The sequence below is a fragment of the Hyperolius riggenbachi genome, chromosome 1 (assembly GCF_040937935.1).
Source record: "Hyperolius riggenbachi isolate aHypRig1 chromosome 1, aHypRig1.pri, whole genome shotgun sequence".
NCBI classification, from domain to species: Eukaryota; Metazoa; Chordata; class Amphibia; order Anura; family Hyperoliidae; genus Hyperolius; species Hyperolius riggenbachi.
In genome coordinates, this window is record NC_090646.1 from 408918028 (window position 1) to 408939925 (window position 21898).

The 21898-nt window shown below is 42.2% G+C and overlaps 1 protein-coding gene across 6 annotated transcripts in view; it reads left to right on the plus strand.

Moving 5' to 3' along the window:
- The first annotated feature begins 1392 nt into the window (after positions 1-1392).
- RFX3 (regulatory factor X3) overlaps positions 1393-21898 on the plus strand; it is a 367918-nt gene continuing 347412 nt past the window's right edge. For all 6 annotated transcript variants that reach the window (XM_068271397.1, XM_068271398.1, XM_068271396.1 and 3 more), the window contains exon 1: positions 1393-1601. The gene's annotated coding sequence lies outside the window, so the exon portion shown is untranslated. The remainder of the gene's footprint in view (positions 1602-21898) is intronic.

Here is a 21898-nt window from a genome sequence, read left to right on the forward strand (position 1 = left end):
GAATGTGACCCGAGTTGTGCGAAACTGGAAACCCCACGTTATGCCCGTGTAACAAATGAATGATAAAGTAGTACCATGCTTGTGATTCAAACGTTGCCAGAGGTGTCTATTTTTTAATCTGGTACGATGTGCCGCGTACAAAATGCAACTGATACATTGTAAACTTGGCCTAAGATTACGGACAGTGCACAGGATGTAAAAGAAGATACTACTATATACTGAAAACTTCAACTTTGAGATTAAATTCACAGTGGGAATTGAGTTGTATACCCTGAACAAACGGGAACGCAACACAATGAATGGTAAAAGTGACGCCACGTTATACAATTATTGCGTCGCATACAGAGAAGCATACTGTCAACGCTTCACTGTACTGTCAAAGTGAGCCTTATGCAGTAAACACACTACATGCAGTGCATTAGGATTTCGCACGCTGCACTGCACTCGCCATAGTGTGAACAGTGGCGTAGCAGTAGGGGTTGTAGAGATAGCGACCGCATCAGGACCCTTGGGCCAGAGGGGCCCTTCCTCAACCAAAGTATAAGCTGTTTATTGGTGCTGTGGTGGTAATTATCACTTCTATAGATGCTTTGAATAGTGGTAATCATTAACAAACTGTTCCCCATCCCCTTCTTGCATCTCTAATACTGTGGATGGCCATCGCAGGTTTTGTTGCGCCATATCAAGTGTTACGTATACGGTGCTTGGTGGGGTCCAATGTAAAACTCGCACCGGGGCCCATTGCTTCATAGCTACGCCACTGAGTGTGAACGTCGCTATAGGTGGAGCATTACAGGTCAACATACCACATTACAATGCAGCATTTGCGCCTCACTACAACGCACGACTGTGAGTGTAACCTCAATCTTTTCAAGTTAACCAATAAATGGTATTATCCTGACTGAACACTTTCTGTAGTAATTATAAGCAATTGTATTCAGTGTGGCTGTATAGAAATCAGTTTTATCCTTCATGAGTAACCCAAGCTAAGAATGATGTTTCTACAAAAAACAAACAAACCAAAACTATAGTTTTGCTAAACACGGCAATGCGATAAGAAGTTGGATTTCTGTGAGGAGTGCTTCCAGGAAAACCATGGCTGTTCGCAGTAACAACAATGTAAAAATCTAACTGTAGTGAAAGAGCACAGCGGCTGGAAGCAGACACTGTAGCGCCGCCGTTCCATCCAAGCATCAGTACGAGCGCATCAGCTCCACACTACTCGCACAATACAATCTAGCACATGCGTAGTGGCTGCTGGGGTGGGGGACGCGAGGAGCAGGTGCAGCTACAGGGATGCAGCGGATGCTTTCTTTCCCATCAAAAGACTGTGTGTGTCAGTGTCAGGCAGCTCCTCCTCTTCCTCCTCTCAGGTTAGGTTGCCTCCCTCTTTTGTGAGTTATAGCAACTGTTGCCTTGTGAATCCAGCGCCATAGCCACCGTAGTCCTGGCGACTGTTACCCATCAACAACAACTACTCTCCTCCTCATCCTCCTCCTCCACCACCACCATCTCTCCAACCTCATCATCATCATCATCATCCTCCTCCCCATCACCCACAACAACAAGCACCAACAACAACACAATAATCCACAGCCAAGGTGAATATGACTATTATATTATTATTGTTATTATTACTATGAATGCTGTGTGTGTATGTGCTGTGTGTGTGTCCCTGTGCTGCCTGCTCTTCTCCCTCCCTGCTTCCTCAGTAGCAGCAGCAGCAAGCCCTGCTGTCCTCTCCTCTGCCTGGGATCTGTGCTGTGCCATTGCATTGCTTGCCTGTGTGTAGCACGGATGATGCTCTGCTTACAGGATGATGATGATGATGATGATGATGGTGATTGCTTGCCTAGTATTATGACTGGCGTAGGATGAAAGGCAGGTGTCAGTGTGTCTCCCTGCAGAATAGCATGCTGGAAATGTGTGGTGCTCTGTCTCTGCCCCCTCGCTCATTCTCCCCCTCTCACTCTTTTTGTCTCTGTCTGCCTCCCAAGACCCTGCTTGTGTGTTTTCATCTCTTCAGTCTGATGTCTGCATGGAGGGGAGAGAGAAGGGCAGAGGAAGAGGAGGAGGGAGCTGGGGATGAGAGAGGCTGCGCTGGGGCATTTATTGGGTTAAACACCCTCTATGCATGATCTGTGCATTCAGAGGGGGGAATTATTATGTCTCCTGGATGCTGGAGAGACTGATATTGCTTTCATACGTATTTTGCCTGGGAAACTGCAGGCATCTGAACTGGAAAATGAAGGATAATTGTTCTGTACAATATATGCTTGGTTCTGCAGTGTGGTTAGGTGCCTGGATTACCATAGGATGTTGTTTACATTACTGCTTTTGATGAATTTCCCTGCGTGGCTATTGGATGTTTTCTTTTGGTTGTGTATTTGAAGGGGCATTCGTGTCGCTGCCACCCAAGTAGTGAAGGAGTTAACCAATCTTCCTTTGTGCTGCAAGGCTCCATTCAGCATTTGCACCCCTAGGACATTATTTACTGACTGGAAAGGGGGAGGGAAGAGATCCCCAGTGAGTTTTACAGGTGCACATTGTGTGTCCCTTGGTCTCTTATTAATCCCTCTACATCAAGTAGGGATAACAATGAATCAAGGCTTTGTGAGCACCATGTGACAGATGAATGTTGCTTCCCTTAGAAGGTGCTACAAGCCTGGGATGCATCCATGAGATTAACATCCTCTTCAGGCTGGGGGGTCACAGCACTTGGCAGATCCTGAGTGCATGCAAGCAGCTCCCATACTTGTCAATCACACATTAGTTTTACTTGCTGCTGGAACAGCACCTTATAACAAAGCTGTTCTGTCCCATGGTTCTCAGTGCTGTATTTTTTGTTTTCCTTGCTGAAAGCTGAAATTGAAGACAGGTTGATCATTAAGAATGCATGAACCTTATGAACTTGAAACGTCTGGGTGTTTTATCTTTTGATGTAGTGCACATCAAGGCTCCACCAGGTCTTTTATTGGTGTTTTCTTAAATTTACATTCCACATCTGTTTGACTCACATCTTGTATTGATGTGAATTCAATGATGCATACTAATAACCGGTCAGCTGCTATTAACATTGTGTAGTGTGAGTTACTGTAGAAAGTTTTGAACGAGGACAGTACCCAACTCAATTGTATACAAAAAAAAAAGGAAGCTGTCAATATAAGGCATATATATTCAGATATATACACGCCAGAGAAAGTTGTCTACTCTATCAAAAGTTTACTAGATCAGAATTGGTCATACATTGTATATCGCTATCAGAATTGATCATACATTGTATATTTACCCAGACACATTTGCTAGGGCCTTGAGGACTTAGTTTACTATATCCTTGTATCCTTGAGGTTTACTATAGCAGAGTTTACTTTAACAAGATTCCGCTCTGCGTGTGTGTGTGTGTGTGTGTGTGTGTGTGTGTGTGTATATATATATATATATATATATATATATATATATATATATATAATATATATATATATATATATATATAATTTCTGGGCTGCAAACTGCAAAAGTAGTTACTTGAATGTAAAGTTAGTTTTTGCTAAAGATGTTTTCAATATATAGAGCACCGGCTACGCTACAGAGCGTTTATAATCGAATATGATGAGCATTTCACATGAGTGTATTTATTTACTTTACTGAGTACTAACGTAACAAGAAGCCAGTCTTGGGGTATTAGTTGTTACATTTAAGATAATCTGAAGTGATAGGGATATGGAGGCTGACATTTATTTTATTTTAAACAATGCAAATTGCCTGGCTGTCCTGGTGATCTTCTGCCACTAATACTTATAGTTTTGAGTATAATACTTATAGCCATAGACCCTGTACAAGCAAGCAGATCAGGTTTTCTGACCCAAGTCTGACCTGATTGGCTGCATGCTTGTTTCAGGTGACTGATTCGGGCAGTACTGCAGCCAAAGAGATCAGCTAGATGCCAGGCAACTGGTATTGTTTAAAAGGAAATAAATATGGCAGCCGCCTTATACCTCTCACTTCAAGTTCTCTTTAAAAGTAATTGCAGAGTTACACGTAGTATAGATATCCGAGGTGAGTTAGATGTGCAGACACAATCTAACTGCCCTTGGGGCATTGTGGTTGATGGCTGTGCTATGAACATTCATACTTGACTGAGCGTATATGTTTATGCTCGTGCAGGTGGGAGGGCACAGCACTAGGAGGTATAGCTGGTGCTGATCTTCCTTGAGGAGATCAATAAGGAACGGTTGGGATTGCTCATGCAGACATCTGGTCATATCAGAAGACATCAGCATATGCTGGTATGTAGCTTAATGCTAAACTTGGGTGTCAGTGTTTATTGGCTTGTGTAGGTTTCCCATAGCAAGGGTAATTTACATGGAAACGTCAGCGAGTGCCATGCCAAAGTAGCTGTGTCACTTTAGCAATACGCTGTACCTCTCTTTATATTACGCCATGTGGTTCAGTTTGCTTCTCACTCAATAAATGCCATAGTCTCAGTTCAGTGTGCTGCAGGAATATGGTCCTAATGTACTGCTTTTTGTACCAATGTTCATGATCTCTTGAATATCTTTTTATTGGGGTACTTCTTCTATTCACTTGGGAGGGACCTTTAGCAGCCCGTTGACTTTGTCTCTTTGTAAAGCCAGATGATTTGCATGTTTGTTTTCCAGGGTTTTCTTTTTTTTTTTTCTTGTCAAGCACTTTCACACGCAGATTACTCTGTTTATTAAAAGCTACTTCAATCTCAGCAGTTTATATCCAGGCTCTTACAGCATCATTTCTGGAACACACACATAGAGCTTAATTGATGGCATAGCAGAGGGCAGACAAGATCCCAGGAAATAGCTTTTTCGGATGGTAGTCCACAGAAAATAAATAAATAAATAAACTTTCTGAATGGTCAGCATAAGTTTGCCATTATAGGGATCTAAACTGATCCCATATTGTAATGTACTCTTATTTACAGAAGCATGCCATCAACAGTGTCAAACCAGGCCAAGCAACTACGAGAAATAGTAGTTAAAGGAGAACTCCAGGCAAAATGTGAAAAAGACGATGTACATGTGTAATAATATTTACATGTGTAAAGCTAAATTAATATACAATATTTTCCTATAAAAGCTGCAGAGAAAATGGATACAGTCACACTTCCTGTTTTTGGATGTAAATAGGATCAAGTTATTAAAATTCTGCTTCTGTTTTTATGTGGTGGTCCCCAGTATAAACTGTAATCAGCTATGGAAATTCAATGTTGTCAGGTAGACATTATTATTATTATTATTATTATTATTATTAAGGATTTATAAAGCGCCAACATATTCTGTGGCAGCATTAATTAGCAAAGCACAATATTTAGTGTATTGCATGCTTGTACTTTTTGTAATAAATATATATAACATCTATCAGAATGAGTCCTGTAGAATCATTTCCTTTTGAAAAAACAGTATAACATTACTGGAGAGAAAGTGGCCCATAGCCCACACTCCCCATACTCCATCATTACCCACACGTGAAGAAATCATAGAAGAACTGGGATGGGACAGCAGCCAGTTTCTGCCAGTCTTCACAGATCACCTGACCTCTCCCACCCTCTCCTTCTGCTGAGAGCTCAACTCTCTGTGGGTAGCACTGCAGCAGCTATAGCCAAGTTTCATAATTAGACTGCTGAGCTGCTGTGATAGCCAAAAAGAGTTCATCTCGCTGCATCAGAGAGGTGAGCTGGAGTGTGAGAGCTCCTCCATAGGAAAACCCACTGTCCTGTCAGATTCTTGCTTTCCAGAAGGATCTCTGGCTCACTTGACTGGCTATTTCAAAGGAAACTTGTGAAGTGACCAGGAAATAGTATCATGTATAAATGTGTCTGCAGAAAGAGGAAAACTGGTTGAGTCACAAACTTATCTAGTGAATTTTCTCCTCACCTGTTTCTCACCTTATCTATAAAATAACTATTCAGCACTTTCGAAGCAAAACAGTCACCCACAGTCCTCAAAGTATGTTGCTCCTAATGAATGTATCTTCAATAGTAATGTTCTGGACTTAGTTTTAATACTTTTCTGCTTGTTGAATGTTTAACATGTCTTATACAGAGATGGTAAAAACTAGATAAGTGAAGTAATTTGTGAAGGAAGTTTTGTGAATTGTCACATAGCTCACATTGACTCAACCCCATAACATTTGGAATACCCCAATAAATCAAATGTTTCTCAGAAGAGGCTGTAATGCCCATTTACATAGATCATTTTAGCAAACATTTTCTTTGACTATCACAGTAGGATTTTATAAGACTAGATGCAGATTGAACACCATCAGTTTTGCAGTGTATGACATTATAATATTATTGTTCATAATCATAACACGTCATTGAAATGTGTCATTATTGCATCATTCACCATAAAAACCATTATAAAGTCCACAGAGGTTAGTTAAGAGTGGCAAAATCTAGACGAGGAAAAATCCTTGAAGTGTACAGGCTCATTAATTATCCAAGAGTCTGTTAATATGTCCCAATGCTAGAAAAAGCCACCTGTCATGCTATAGTAACAATAACAAAATAGTAAGCACTCAGGCCCGGTGCACACCAAAACCCGCTAGCAGATCCGCAAAATGCTAGCAGATTTTGAAACGCTTTTTCTTATTTTTCTGTAGCGTTTCAGCTAGCATTTTGCGGTTTTGTGAAGCGTTTTTGGTGTAGTAGATTTCAGATATTGTTACAGTAAAGCTGTTACTGAACAGCTTCTGTAACAAAAACGCCTGCAAAACCGATCTGAACTGCTGTTTTTCAGAGCGGTTTGCGTTTTTCCTATACTTAACATTGAGGCAGAAAAGCATCCACAATCCAAAAAATGCCTCACCCCGGGAGAATGCGTTTCTGCAAAATGCCTCCCGCTCTGGTGTGAACCACCCCATTGAGATACATTGACCAAGCGTATCCGCAAGCGGCTGCAGAAACGCCCAGCCCTTACAGATTATTCTCCAGTGACTTGCATTCTTTACAATACAATTTTGGACTTGTAGAAGTAAAAGTCTATGTGGAAAAATGGCCTTTTAGGGAAGGCTTACGACAGCCTATTGTTATGTTCGTTTTATTACATGCCTGGACATATGATTATTATAGAAAATTGATTTTATTGAATTATATAATTTGTAATAACCTTAGATTTTCCCCAAAATTGATCTAACATGGAAGCTATACCTGCCTGGGACTGCATATTTTGTTGTCATTTTATTGTATTAGTTTTCATGTCTTTTTCCCTGCCAGGGCGCAAGGACCCAAAATAAAGCTGCCTATTGTATTGCTTGTACTCACAGCTAATTACATTTCCCCTATGCATAGAACTACATACACACTCTCAAATACTGTCTCCTGAAAAGATTTTTATCGATTGTTTTGGATGATGTTTAGGAATGATCTTTGTAAAGACACACTGCTTGGCTCCCTGCTGTGCAGCCGGCTCTGTTCTGTGAAGGGGAAGTGGCAGGATGATCAAGAGGTTCCGCACTGAGAAAACCTAAACACCAGGAAAATAGCATCCATATAATGAATCCAATATGGCAGATCACTAGTGACATCACCAATGTATCCAGGAGACACCTGCAGCTATGTTCTCTCCTGAGATCCCCACAAACGATTGTTTCAGTTGACAACAATTTTGTGTGTTTAGGTTAAGTGTCAATTAAAGGAGACCTAGCACCTATATTCTCAGTCTGCAAATATAAAATTATCTCCTATCACAATACATACCAGCTAATTTTATTTTTTTTTGCCAAAAGCAATGTGGGTGTTTTTTTTAAACAAGTGTAAAGGAAGTAGGGTTATTGCCCTTAACTACCAATCAGAGTTGAGCTTTTTAAAGTGGCTAGTACTTAGGGCAACTTCACCAGTGTTCACTTGTGAAAAGCTTTGCTGGGGGTTGCATCACAAGCATTTCCTACGCAAAAATTTCAAGGTCAGGATTGCAGGGTGATTTTGGAGAACGGATGCAATTTGTAAAGTATACACCAGTCAGGCACAACATTAAAACCACTGACCAGTAAAGTAAATATTTAGTATCTCTAGCGTAATAGCACGTGCCAAGAGGTGGGATATATCAGGCAGCAAGAAAACAGTCAGTTCTTAAGTGTGATGTGTTGGATGCAGGGAAAATAGGCAAATGTAGCAAGTCTGATAAGGGCCATATTGCAAATTGCAATAGCTAGATGACTGGGGTCCACAACTTCAGGTCTTGAGGGTTGTTCCTGGTATGCAGTGGTTAGTACCTATTAAAAGTAGTCAAAGAAAGCTGTCTAGTGAACTGGCTGCAGGGTCATGGGTGCCCATGGACCACTGATGTGCACATGGAGTAAAGTCTAATCCATCTTACCGAGTCTCACGGAAGAATTTCCCAACTGATCATGGACATTGAAAAAAAATCCAGTCCATGTTTCTTGGATGACACAGGCTCTCCATAGTTCTCCAGTCTTTACTTAAAGTAAAACTGAATCGAAAAAATAGTACATATTCGCCTATGGAGTGTGAAGGCTCTGGATTCTATAAAGCCTCCCCAGTCCACTCATGGTGTCTTTGTTCCAGCGCTGTCACCCCCATTGCACTTATTTGAACAACTAGTTGAATATGCCTTCAGGGATTTTTGGAAGCCATGAGAAGCACTCACATCCCTGAGGGCTTCTGAAGACAGGTGGCTCCATACTGCGCATGTGTGAGTGCACACCAGCGCATGCGCAGTACAGAGCTACCAATCTTTGGGAGCACTCGGCCATGTGAGTGCTACCGAAGGCTTCTGAGGCCTCCCGGAGGCAGAAACCAGGACACTGGGAGAGGGCAGGTAAGGCTCCATAGTATAGATCCAAAGCCTTTCCTGGTGAGTATGCACCTTTTTTTCTTTAGGGTCACTCTAAATTTGCTTTAATGATGACCTCCTTGTTTCGAATATCATTTAAATATACAGAAGAAACAGAAGAGTATTTTACGGATTAAATGTCACTGAATTAATTTCAAAGTCAGGATTTACATTTTTATTACGTTTGGAAATTTTTTTTTATAGAATCACCTATTAGAGACTTGAAGCAAGGGCTGCAACTGGGAATACAGAAAAATGACCAATGTGAAAGAAAGCGAGCATGCACTTGTGTTGTCTCACTGATCTTCCTATCTGTATCTATACAATACATGACTGGAAAGCTTTTTATATACATTTAGTAATAACAGACAGAATTAGGAGGTCTATGAATAGCACATACCTTGCAAGACCCCTCAGCAGACTCCTCTATTCAGGAATGATACATCATGGAAAACCTCAGTTAAAGCTGAATTATCACAAATACCTTCTGTTTTAAAAAGACTCTGAAGCAAGTCAAAATCCATGTTTTTAACTTCTATTTATGTAAAGCACTACAGGTAGTGCTAAACTGATGCATCCACGCAGAATAATGAGGGGTTTATACCCCCAAATCACAGGGCAAAAGCCACGACTTTCTTGGTCGTGGATTTTGCTACCCATGGAGGCAGAGCTTTGAGCTGCAGCTCTGCCTCCATGCGCATCAATCTGCCCGCGGATCTCCGTCTCTCCCCCGCCCCTCTCGGTGAAGGAAGACTGAGAGGGGCGAGGAGTGGCAGCGATCAGCGGGGATTGATGCACGAAGAAGCAGAGCTACAGCCCTAAGCTCTGCCTCAATCATGAAGCGCTCCACACAATTAGACAAGGGGATTTGGGGGGTATAAACCCCTCGTTGTGCCACGGGGATGCGGCGGTTTAGCACTAGTGCTTAACATTAATAAAAGTTAAAAACATGGATTTTGATTCACTTCAGAGTCTCTTTAAGAAGGCAAATTACACTCCACGTTGGTTTTTAGTAGGAGGGCTTTTTGCTCTCTTTAAAGTGTACCAGAGACCAAAAAAGAAAAGTTTTATACATACCTGGGGCTTCCTTCAGCCCCATGCGGCCTCCGAAGAGATACCTAGAGAGTGCACTTCTTTTGCACAGACTGGCCGTGACTGACAGAACTAATGGGACATGTCAGCGCTGCGTAATATGTTGGCGTTTTATAAATACAATAAATAAATAATAATAAATAAATGATATTGGAGCTGCTGGCAGCGGAGGACGGTGGCGCGGGAGTGATCCGGGCGCATGGAGCTGGGGGAAGCCCCAGGTATGTATACAACTTTTTTTTTTATCTCTGGTTTCCTTTAGGCCCCCTAAACTTTCCTAGTGGTGAGCTATCTGGGTATTCTGTATGTTTACTATGTCAGGCTATTGCTTTATTCACCTGAAAAAGTGCTGTTATACTTACAGAACAGACAAAAAGTTTGGACACACCTTCTCATTCAAAGAGTTTTCTTTATTTACATGACTATGAACATTGTAGATTCACACTGAAGGCATCCAAACTATGAATTAACACATGTGGAAGTATGGTACATAACCAAAACATGTAAAACAACTGAAAATATGTCATATTCTAGGTTCTTCAAAGTAGCCACCTTTTGCTTTGATTACTGCTTTGCACACTCTTGGCATTCTCTTGATGAGTTTCAAGAGGTAGTCACCTGAAATGGTCTTCCAACAGTCTTGAATGAGTTCCCAGAGATGCTTAGCACTTGTTGGCCCTTTTGCCTTCACTCTGCGGTCCAGCTCACCCCAAACCATCTTGATTGGGTTCAGGTCTGGTGACAGTGGAGGCCAGGTCATCTGGCACAGCACACCACCACTCTCCTTCCTGGTCAAATAGCCCTTACACAGCCTGGAGGTGTGTTTGGGGTCATTGTCCTGTTGAAAAATAAATGATGGTCCAACTAAACGCAAACCGGATGGAATAACATGCTGCTGCAAGATGCTGTGGTAGCCATGCTGGTTCAGTATGCTTTCAATTTTGAATAAATCTCCCACCGTGTCACCAGCAAAGTACCCCCGCACCATCACACCTCCTCCTCCTGGAAAGATGGATAAAAATATTGGAGACAGTGGATCAGCAGGACTGCCAGGCAATGTGCATTGTTTTAAGAGGAATGAGGCTTCCCACGCCGTCCTCTGTCCCACGGGGGTCTCGCTGCAGCCCTCCGAACAGCCGGCGACAGACCCGACTGTAAATTCAATATTTACCTTTGCTGGCTCCAGCGGGGGCGCTGTGGCTGCTTTCGGCTCCGAACTACACGGAAATACCCGATCTCAGTCGGGTCCGCTCTACTGCGCAGGCGCCAGAAACTTGCGCCTGCACAGTAGAGTAGACCCAACGGCGATCGGGTATTTCCGCCTACTTTGGAGCCGACAGCCGTCAGAGCGCCTGCGCAGGAGCTGGGAAGGTAAATATTGACGTCATCTTTCACGGAGGGCTGCAGCGAGACCCCTGAGGGACGGAGGACGGCGTGGGAAGCCTCATTAGGATCCGGAGGCTTCCCCCACCCGAGGTGAGTACCCCCCAGGGGACGTTTTGACGTTACAGATCCTCTTTAAGTATAAGTACTGCCTGCTGACATAAACTGACATCAGGTTTCAATATTGAAGGACAACTACAGTGAAAAAGTAAGCAGTTAAAATCTGAAAGAACTACAGGTTTTAAAGTAGTCCATCTACCCATAGGGGATTCTCAGGGTTTTGTTTGTTTTCAAAAGTATTTCCTGACTTGCAGTTGCTAAGTGTAATTACCAAAATAGTGTGCAAGTAAGTAGGGAAGCTGGTATCTTACTATTTTGGCAGAGAATCACTCATGAGGAGAGGATTAGTCCTGAACCTGTCGGTTCTGTCAGATTTTCAATGTTTTTTTCCCCCGCTATAGTGGTCCTTTAATTCAACCTTCTGCCATGATTACATTAGCATGACTTGACTGCTTCATTGTACCCTGTTCACTTTTAAAACTCGATAAATAAAAAACCAGTAAAGTACTGTAACATTTATCAAATGTAACCTATAAATGTTATTTGCAAATCACTGACCACCAGAATAACTTTAACAAAGGTTGTTTGAAGACCTGTAAATATGCTTAATGATTTTATGGCAACATTTCCCTAGTGTACTCTAGTTATAGAATGTGATGACAGTGGATCATGTATAACAGGAAATCTAGATATTGTGGTAGAATTTTGTTGAGTCTCATTTGCTTAGTTCTTTCTGAATTTTTGTCCAGCACGACATTCATCAGTCTCTGATGTAAGCCTGTGGACGCTTGCAGTTTCAGGGGAACGTACTTAATTCCCCTTTCAGTAAGCAAGGTTGATGATGCAAGTGCTTGTTAATTATTGGAGTCACAGGGGGCAATGCTATGATGTCAGCAGTCCTACTTAGGCCTGCACTCTGTCAACTGTTGAAAATGATCACAGCTCAATTACAGTGACTTATCTGTGCTGGTGGGCAGGTACTGCTGAAAGCTTTACTGTGGTCAAACCATACACTATTGCACGCAGTTTAAAGCAGAACGTTTGTTCAAACTATAAGGCCAACTTCTTTCTATGTGTGTGCTCAAATGAAGAAAAACACATCACTTCTGACTTTCTAGCAAGTGGGATCATGTTGAAACATCAGTATAACCACTTCAGTACCGTGTGCCTGTCAGTTATCAAACAAGATTCCATATTAAAGCAGTATACATTTACTGTCGTTAAACATTCCCCTGCCACTTTATTGCTACAATTAAGTGGTAGTTGGGTTTTGTAGTAAAGAGAAGAGCAGCCAGTAAGTACTGTCCAAGTCATGTGATCAATTTGATTAACCAATCACATTGATCATGTGTGCAGGAAGAGAAAAAACACAGTTCTCTCTTAACTTTACTCTCTTCTCTCAACACAGCAATGTTAGGAGAGAACTGACAGCAAGTTTTGTTTAGCCCCTTTAAAAAGAATAATACTATTTATAACTTAGGTCAGATGTACGGCAGTTTTCTGCAGTTTGCTAACTTTGTCCAAATGTGTGCGGGTATTCAAGGCCCTGTTTCCACTTGTGCCGGCATCCACCTCCAAGACACATTCAAGAAACTGCTGCAAATGCTCCTGGTGGAAATGAGCCCTAGGAACCAGTTAATTCAGAGTTTTGAGGTTAGGTTGAATTCCCACTCCTAAGCTCAAACTGAAGACAACCATTTGTGTACATAAGTGAGCAGACTGCTGAAAACTGCATCTGACCTACATTGAAACCAGTGTTAACATGACAGAGGTACTGCAGAAAAAGGGCCATCTATATCAACCCATCAACCATATTTATTACAAAAAGGCTATAAAAGAAGCACAAGCTTCTTTCACATCCTTTTTTTGTCATATATATGAATGAATTATGAATTTATTTTTTGGCTGTGTGTATGGAATTAAATATTTCATACCAAAACAAAGCCTTAACTGCCCTTAGAAAAAATGATACCTAAATTGTCTATTTCAGGTAAAGTCTATAATGGCTGAGATTACAGAAAGTGTCAAATCACTAAATGCATACAAATGGTACAAAATGTAGAGGCGTTTGCACTGGTGTTGCTGAAATGGTTAATTAATAGATAGGAAAGGTCTAGTCCAGTCCATTTGATACTATATTTTTACCTTTTGGCTTACCTGTAATTTGTTAACATAATGCATACCAGAAATTTCAGTCTAATTCTGTCTGTTATATTATTGGTCTTCAGTTTCAGGTGAAGTGATACAAACAGTGATTCATTGTTTTTGGACCCTACATGTACCTTAGATGCAGCCCGGAGAACAGATAAATCATTATCTAACATCCACCTGTTCCCCTGTGCCTGTATATTTTATTGCCAGTAGACGAGTCTGAATCTTCACAGCCCCAGAGCTTACGTCACATAACTACCGTTACATTTTTGATCTAGAAACCAGCACGAGCATGGATTTTGTACATCACCTTCATTAGTTAGATCTTTATTTTAGTTGTGTTTTCCTCTATTTATTTTTACACGCTGCTTCAAAGTGAATTTACCTAATGTGACAGTTGATTTCTAGATTCTGCAAATTGCTCCCCTGGCTTGAGCATCACATTATAACATAAGAAATCACATAATTAGAAGAAATGTCTGCATGATTTGTGCGTAGGCCTTTTATCATTATCTGTAGATGCTTTGCTCTTAATTGTAGAATAATGTAATGTTGCATATTTAAGACATAAAGGGGAAAGTGAAGATCAATCATTTTGGTGCCAGTTCAATCACTCACAAGCCCATGCAGTCAGATAAAGGACAATAACCAATAGCAATGCAAATTCATCATTTAGTTGTCAGACTTCAAGTAGAGATAACATTGATACATGAAATTCCTCTAGCAGCTAAACTTCCATTAGGGCTGGCTGTAAAATACTCTACTTGTGTATATTGTGATTGAATGTCACCTCACAGGTCGCATGTTGTAGGGAGCTCTGACTAAAGGCTCGCACACATGTCCAACAAAACGCATGACCAACACAACGGCATGACCAATTGCATGACAACCCATTGACACGACCTGTATTTTCACACAGCCAAACCAACGAAAGAACCAACTCATTTACATAATGCCCGCGCAAGCGGAATGATGTACTGCCCAATATAGCTGCCTTCAAAACAAGTACAAGACATTCAAGCAACTTGTACAAACCAACTGTATGATATCAGCCCAACAGTCCTGTGAGTTGATCTGCCAGTTGGTCGTCCAGTCATTTGCATGCGTACACACGCCGGATTGTTGCCCAACAGACCAAAGTCAGATGACAACCACGCAGTTTGGTTGAACGTGTGTAGGGACCTTACTACATGTAATGCAACAGGCCAGGGGGAGAAACAGGGATAAGGTTAGTCAGTGAGAAGCTAATAAAACCAAGTTGCTGCAAATCTTATGCAAATGTATGCAGCTGGCAAATTCAGATTCTGCATTTAATTGATCCATTTTCAAACTCCATAAATTATATATATATATGTATGTATGTATGTATGTATTAGATTGGGGATGGTTTCATATTGTTATTATTATCATTATTATTTTAAGAGTATGTACTAACATTTAAGTGGCGTCCTGAGTGAGAAAAAGTCAGATGTGAGATATGTTTTTGAGTTGGAGATGACAGGAGCTGGCTAGGGAGTGAATGTCAAAATTATACATACCTGGGGCTTCCTCCAGCCCTCTTAAGGCTGATCGGACCCTAGCTGTCCTCCCAGGCCACCTGGATCCTCCACTAGGTGGCCTGAATCGGATCCAGTCAGTGCAGGGGCAGTCCGCCACGCACACTCCAACGTCGCACGTCTGTGGCTGGGAGTGTTCTGCCCTTGCACAGTAGTACTGCACAGGTGCAGAAAGTTACTGGTAATAGGAGAGCTGTGGGGCGCGCGGCTGGGCCGTTTATGCGCAGTCCCCCCACCGAGTGGATGCATTACCATGCCACCTAGCGGAGGATCCAGGCGGCCTGGTAAGACTGTGAAGGACTGATCAGCCTGAAGGGGGCTGGAGGATGCCCAAGTATGTACAGTATGATTTTTTTTTTCATTGTCTCAGGTTTCCTTAAAGTAAGACCTGTTGTTTTTGTGGGGTAATTAGAGCAAAAGCCAGACTGGAACTGATCAAGCAGGGAGTTCGAAGACAAATAATGGGGGAGAGGCAGATAAAATTGGCTGCAGACACTCACCAGGCTACGACTTCAAATAGTGGAGGATAATGGAGGGTACGGAGGCACACAGTCTAGAATATATGCCTTTGGCGCTGGAGGACCTTGATCCGGGCCTAGCCATTGGACATGGTGACCACAGTCAGTCTGAACCTCTAACAATCAAGTACATCCCTTTCTCCAAGGTTTGTCTTTTACCTGAACCTGGCTCCTTCCTGATGTTCTGTGAGCATGGACTAAACCAGTGATCTGCAAACTTGGCTCTCCAGCTGTTAAAGAACGACAAGTTCCACAATGCATTTGCCTTTATGAATCATGACTTTGACTGCCAGACTCCTGCAATGTATTGTGGTACTTGTAGTTCCTTAACATCTGGAGAGCCAAGTTTGCAGATCACTGGACTAAACAGTAGCATGCTAACAGCTAATCATAAGCCAGCATCAGTCACGGTCTTGGGTCGTCTGTGGTAACAATGCCACCTGTTGCAGCAGGAGACACACTGACAGCTGAAATCGCACCTCTTTTTGGTGCACTGAGGTAGATATGAATTAAAAACCTATTGTAAAAGATAAGTTAAAATCTTGTACTACTGCTTGGTAATATGTTGTTTGTTAAAACTGTGCATATAATTCTAGCTTTAGATTAATTACTTTTTACTTACTTGGGTAAATAAAAGGGAACTTAAACAGAGGGCTATGGATGTTTCCTTTTAACCTCCTGAGCGGTCTGGACGAGCTCAGCTCGTCCATCACCGCCGGAGGCTGCCGCTCAGGCCCTGCTGGGCCGATTTTTATCAAATAAAGTGCAGCACACGCAGCCGGCACTTTGCCAGCCGCGTGTGCTGCCTGATCGCCGCCGCTCTGCGGCGATTCGCCGCGAGCAGCGGCGAAAGAGGGCCCCCCTAGCCGCCTGAGCCCTGCGCAGCCGGAACAAAAAGTTCCGGCCAGCGCTAAGGGCTGGATCGGAGGCGGCTGACGTCAGGACGTCGGCTGACGTCGATGACGTCACTCCGCTCGTCGCTATGGCGACGATGTAAGCAAAACAAGGAAGGCCGCTCATTGCGGCCTTCCTTGTTTATTCTGGGCGCCGGAGGCGATCGGAAGATCGCCTCCGGAGCGCCCTCTAGTGGGCTTTCATGCAGCCAACTTTCAGTTGGCTGCATGAAATAGTTTTTTTTTTATTTAAAAAAAACCCTCCCGCAGCCACCCTGGCGATTTAATCAGAACGCCAGGGTGGTTAAGCAATACCGGTTGCTTGTCAGTCCTGCTGATCTCTTTGGCTGCAGTAGTGGGTGAATCACACACCTGAAACAAGCATGCAGCTAATCCAGTCTGACTTCAGGCAGAGCACCTGATCTGCATGCTTGTTGAGGGGCTGTGGCTAAAAGTATTAAAGACGCAGGACCAGCAGGAGAGTCAGGCAACTGGTATTATTTTAAAAGGAAACTTCCATACCGTTCTCAGTTTAGGTTCGCTTTAAGGTGTTTATAACACTGTTTTCTGAAGTTTTGTTGTTGATTGAATTGGCAAGATCACATACAGTGGGAGTATGGAGGCAGTCATTGGGATAAGAAAAGTAAAAAGAATCAGAAAAATATAAAGAAGTGTGTGTGTGTGTGTGTGTGTGTGTGTGTGTGTGTGTGTGTGTGTGTGTGTGTGTGTGTGTGTGTGTGTGTGTGTTTTGTAAAGGTGTTTAGTGATGGGAAATCTGCTGTCTGTGCATGTACCATGGTTTAATAAATATACATGTATGTGATACATGAGCTTTCTGCTTGTGGGGGCTTTGCTACTGCCTCATGACCTCATGCAAGGGTCACACTAGTTGAAATCGCAGGTGTTTTACCGCAATGCCAAATCACATGTTAATAAGAAAGTAATGTTTTTCTATGGGGTCGCTGTGTTTTCAGGAGCCATCTGCAAATCTGAATAGCATTTAAGAAAATGTACAGCTTGCACTACTTTTCTCCTCATTGAAATTCACTGCCTACTGTAAAAAATGCCAGATTTCAATCGCAGACAAACACACATATTGTGCGTAAAACTGCATGTGAGGAATTGACTTAAGTATGATGCCTCCCTTACAGCACTGAGTTGAAAGGTTTTGCCTTGTAAATTCCTAGTGTATGTGCATCTATCTGCTAAAATCCCTCCACACACTACACCCAGAATACTTACCTAAGACGAGGGAAACCTCTGGGTCCGATGTCTTCCTTGCCCCTGCTGCTGCTTGCTGGGACCCCCTGCAAGATCTGGGCCACACTCCTCTTCATGTGTGAGCACAGCCGCGCATGCACAGTAGCACTGAGCTGCCCGTGCATATGCGGCTCTGGCTTACTGCGCTGGTGGGGCTGTACTCACGCAAGCACAGTACAGCAGTGCATGTGCATGAAGAGGCGCAGCCAAGATCTTCAATCCGACAAGATATTGATGGATTTCACTGGAGGGTCTGTCAGCAGCAACTGAGGTCCATAGGACAGTGTGGGAAGCCTTCACAGGAACCAGAGGCTTTACTTGTCTTGAGTAAGTATTTGATTTTTGACCTGAGGTTCACAGCATCCCATACCTGCAAGAAGTATTTAACTTTTTTGCATGAATATGAGATCTGATTGCTTCTTATAAGTTATGTCATTGCACTTTGAACCATCTTACCATGTCCATAATATTGTTACATTTCCTCCCTTATTAGCGTAGCGATAATAATGGTTATGGTTACAGAACACTGTTGGAATGGAATACACAGTTGTTAGCAACAATGTCATGTAAGCCCCCTGCAACATAGTGTTTGTTTTTTCTTACTAGTGTATCCTCAGGCAAAAGCATTGATCTCTTCATTCATTTGGATGCATTTGGCTTTCAGTGTGGTACTGAGAGTATGAATGCATTTTGCAATGGAATTTGCCTGCTTCTAGATGTTTTGAAACCTTTTTTCACCGGTTCTTTGAGCTAAGGCTAGGGGAAATGTACATGTTGGAAGCAACTGTTAGGATCTAAGTACTGAAGTCTCTTGAACATGTTTTAGAGCTGTACATAGGATTGCAAGTCACTGAGACATATTTGAGCTGTCCACAGACATATGGTTCTGAATTAGATGAGCACTCAGCTATGAAGCCAGCTGTGTGTTACGTATGTCTGGGTCCTTCAAGAAACCTGTGCTAAAAGTAATATGCAGGCTGCAGTAGCTGATATTCTTCTATAGTATACTAACTTTCAGGTTGCCACTCTCTTTTCTTTGCCTGGGTTATCCACTACCAGTCAGCCTGTGACTGATATCTATGATATACAAAGAAGTTATATTTTATTTTCTAGCTACATACTTAGAAATGTAAAAAATCACAAAGAACACAACAACAAAAAAACGATGAGGGGGAGACGGCTGCTATGCCTTTTTAAGTCTGGCGATTTAATGGGGCAATCTACTTTATTATGTTTTTAGGTATAAGGGCTGCTTAATTTTTACCTTGAGGGAATATCTACTTAATGATTTGGGAGAGGACTGTGCCTAGTTATGTGTAGGGTATAATCTGCCAGTTTTGGGGGGAGAAGGAGGAACAACTGTTATGCTGATTGTAGCAGACACTCTACCTAATTATGTTTCTGGTGGACAAGCTGATAATTGTTATGTTTAGTGGACATGCTGGTGAATTTTGAACTATGAGGTAACATACTGTCTAATTGTGTGTGGGATCTACAGAAGTGGATGTTATGGAAAGTGTCTTATTTGGTACTTCTCCTATTGCTTTTTTGTGTGGCAACAAGGGCTGGCCAATTGTCCTTGAATTACATTGCTGCTAGGTTCAGGTACTATGATCCATTAAGACCATGCCATTTTTTTGCATACTATGATGCCTAGAGGTGCCGTGCAACTTCCAGAGGTATCCCTGGTATTATACCTTGTAAGAATAATAAAATGTAGCTTTAAAAATAAATATATCTCTAAATGTTTTAGTGCAAGACATAATACATATCCTGAAAGCACTATACACCACACAGCTTTTTTTAAAGACTCAAGAGTGTGAGATGTCGTAACCAATTTATGGTTGCTTTCTTGGACTCCATTGGGAAGATTTTCTTTAACTTCCTGTTCTTTCTGACACTCAGGAGAGGCAGAAAGTAAATGACATCTACCCAGGTTTAACCCCTTCCCGAATCCCAAAAGGATGATTATGTACTGCTGTTTTTGGCTCCGTTTTGAAGATTTTCCCTTGCTTCTTTTAATTAACTTCTCTTCAATGGGGGCACAATTACCAGCAAAAAAAAATAAAAAAGAAAAACTCTGAGGTTTTTAAACTTTCTTGCCTTATCCAAATCTCTCAAATAGTTTTAAAGTGTACTTGAGGTGACATAATGAGATAAACATGTTTATGTACAGTGCAAAACTTAATCGTTACCAGGCTGTTTTTTCTTTTTTTTTTCTTTTGCTGCCTGAAAGAGTTAATTTTTAGGCATGGAAGTGACTGCTTCTCTTTTGGTACCTTGGGAATTTAGTAAACCTCACTGATAAGCACATTACAGTCATAAAAGATTTCCTGACAGAATACAACTTCTGAGGGTGGGGAGGGGATAGTAAAAGGTCAATAGTTCATATATTTTACCTCTGGGGCTCTTAATTGACTTCCATTGAGCAAATGTTGAAATATAAAATAAAATCATGGAATGTCTAAAAAAGTCATTTTTAGGAGGAGGAGGACAGATACAATTGTTTATCTCCTCTGTTTATTTTCACCTCAGGTTCACTTTTAGGTGAAGTTAGGCTTTGCTGATGTCTTATTCCTCAACCTACGTGCCTATAGTATGAGAATATTAATAAGATGCTGAACTTGGATGTACTGCAGACATGTCTATAATGAATTATGAGTATTTGTGGGCACACATTAAAATCTTAAAGCCTTATTAATTAAGGTAACTACTCGATCGAGAAAACAAAGGCACTTGCAGGAGACACTGGCTTAAAAAATAAAGGGACCAAAGGTATTCATTTTCAGGCATATGTTTTTCCAGATGACCAGACATTCATTTTATCTCGGTTTAGTTGTGAATTGTTACAGTCCGTCTCATGTTTTTAAGGTTCAAACCATCTCCACTTAAAACCGTGTTTGCCCACTAATTTCTGGTAGCAACACCAGAGGAAGTGTGGGGAAAAGGGAACTCTGAGAGATGCTCTAACCAGTTCATTTACATCTTTAAAAAAATCTATTGATTGCATTGTAGCTGAGTAAGGGTTGGTTGCTATGTCATTAAATGATACCCGAGGTGAAATGTGACATGATGAGATAGACATGTATATGTACAGTGCCTAGCACACAAATAACTATGCTGTGTTCCTTTTTTTTCTTTCTCTGCCTGAAAGAGTTAAATATCAGGTATGCAAGTGGCTGACTCAGTCCTGACTCAGACAGAAAATGACTACAGTGTGACTCTCACTGATGAGAAATTCCAACTATAAAACACTTTCCTAGCAGAAAATGGCTTCTGAGAGCAAGAAAAAGGTAAAAAGGGGAATTTCTTATCAGTGAGGGTCACATTGTATTCACTTCCTGTCTGAGTCAGGACTGAGTCAGCCACTTATATACCTGATATTTAACTCTTTCAGGCAGAGAAAGAAAAAAAAGGAACACAGCATAGTTATTTGTGTGCTAGGCACTGTACATACACACGTCTATCTCATCATGTCACATGTCACTTCGGTAACCACATAACGACCGCCTAACGCCGATAGGCGGTGGCTGGTCGTTTGTGGTTTACATGGCGTTCCATGTCAGTTTACGGAGGGTATCTCTGTGAACAGCCTGCGAGCCTCCGATCGCGGCTCGCAGCCTAATTCTAAACACACTGGGAAGAAATCCCTGCTGTTTACATCAATACGGCGCTGCTGCGCAGCAGCGCCGTAAAGGAGATCGGCGATCCCCGGCCTCTGATTGGCCGGGGATCGCCGCCGTGTGATAGGCTGAAGCCTATCAGAGGCGGCGCAGGACGCATCGCCGTCCTGTGCCGCCCATGGAGCGAAGGGGAGGGAAGGAGAGGTAGGAAGGAATCATGCTGTGGAGGGCGCTTTGAGGAGCCCACCCCGCTCGGCCACACGGAGCGGCGGTGATCAGTCCCCCCAGCAGGTCATGCCCCTAGTGGGGAAAAAAGGGGGGGAAACCTGGTCGCCCTGCCTTATTCCCGATCTGTGCTGTGGGCTGGAGAGCCCAAACAGCACAGATCCTGTAAAACACCCCTGGTCCTTAAGTGGTTAAATTATCTCACCTTACTTACTAACTCACAATTTATCGCTCCTTAAATGATTTAACCCATGATTTAGCTCTCCTTAACTGACTCAAATCGTGGTTTAGCTCTCCTTATATATTTATCTC